Raw genomic sequence first — 1371 nt, 5'->3', positions numbered from 1 at the left:
AGGAAGAAAACATCATTTTAAAGTAAATGATTTTCTCAATATTTTCTCCAAAAATTCATTCTTCAATGTTATGCCTGATATCACTTGTCTGTTTGTTAGCAATAGCAAACAATCACAGAAATGAACAAGCAACAAAGGAACATTAATTGAAACATTAATGGAAATAGTCTTGTAAGAATTGATCATCTGGACCTGGCTGTGCTGCGGCCATCACATCATGATGGTGAAGCTGAGCAAAGAGGCCAAGCAGAGGCTGCAGCAGCTCTTCAAGGGTGGCCAGTTCGCCATCCGCTGGGGATTTATCCCTCTCGTCATTTACCTGGGTTTTAAAAGGAATGCCTGAACCAACAGTTTTAAGCCTACTTTGGGGATAAAAGACTATTTGGTCATCTGAACTTGGAAGCAATCTTGAACAGAAACACCATGGAAGGTGTGTGCTCTGGGTGGAATAAGACATGGGACATCGTTCAGGTGGCCAGTCTTCATTTGGATGGCACAGGGCTCTTCTCAGCTGCATCTGTGATGGAGTAGAACCTCTACTGACTTATTTATCATACATAAACTATCAAAATAAATATTTTCAATAATGTTAAAAAAAGAGTTGATCATCCTTGCTTTATGGACATGTGGACTCCCACATAGAAATTTTCTCCTAATGAAATTATCAATTTTTTTAAGATAGATTCCACAATACTGTTATTTTAAGGTGTTTGGCAGAGTATCATATATATATTATATATACATATTTCTTTTCTTTTTTTTTTCTTTATTTTCTTGTGTTAGTATTGGGGCTTGAATTCAGGGCCTAGCCATTGTCCCTTAGTGTTTTCACTCAAGACTAATACTCTACCATATGGATCACAGCTCAACTTCTAGCTTTTTTGGTGGTTAATTGGGAGTAAGAATCAGACAGACCTTCTTTTCCAGGCTGACTTTGAACCACAATCCTCAGCTCTCAGCCTCCTGATAGCTGGGATTACAGATGTGAGCCACTAGTACCCAGCAGAACATTATATTTTGTTATTGACATCACTTCTTCTAGATTCTTCCTTACTTTCCTAAGTTTGAGAACTCTGTAATGATAGGATTTACTTGAGCTTCGTTCTTAGGAAGTATCAAGTAAGATTTTTGTTCTTTTACCCATCAGGACCTAAGAATGTTCTTGACTAATTTTTAGGTGACTAGATGAGGATGCAGCTGTATGAAGGTGTTCATGCACTCACATATTCATTCAGCAAGCATAGCCTCTCCTTGTTGTGCTGAGTTAGTTGTCTGTGGTCAGCTAGAGTCATCTCCATCCACATCAGTAGTCTTGCAGAAGAGAGGCTGGGAAGCCTATTTCCCAGAACCCCCTTCCTTATATGGTTCCAT

The 1371-nt window shown here is 38.7% G+C and overlaps 1 pseudogene; it reads left to right on the top strand.

Annotated features, from left to right (window-relative positions):
* Positions 1–201: 201 nt before the first annotated feature.
* On the top strand, positions 202–589 carry LOC105989004 (annotated as a pseudogene).
* Positions 590–1371: the final 782 nt, after the last annotated feature.

Source organism: Dipodomys ordii, unplaced genomic scaffold (assembly GCF_000151885.1).
Source record: "Dipodomys ordii isolate 6190 unplaced genomic scaffold, Dord_2.0 Scaffold53, whole genome shotgun sequence".
In the NCBI taxonomy this organism is placed as follows: Eukaryota; Metazoa; Chordata; class Mammalia; order Rodentia; family Heteromyidae; genus Dipodomys; species Dipodomys ordii.
The sequence above is the reverse complement of the archived record's forward strand: the minus strand, read 5'-3'. Positions and strand labels throughout refer to the sequence as shown.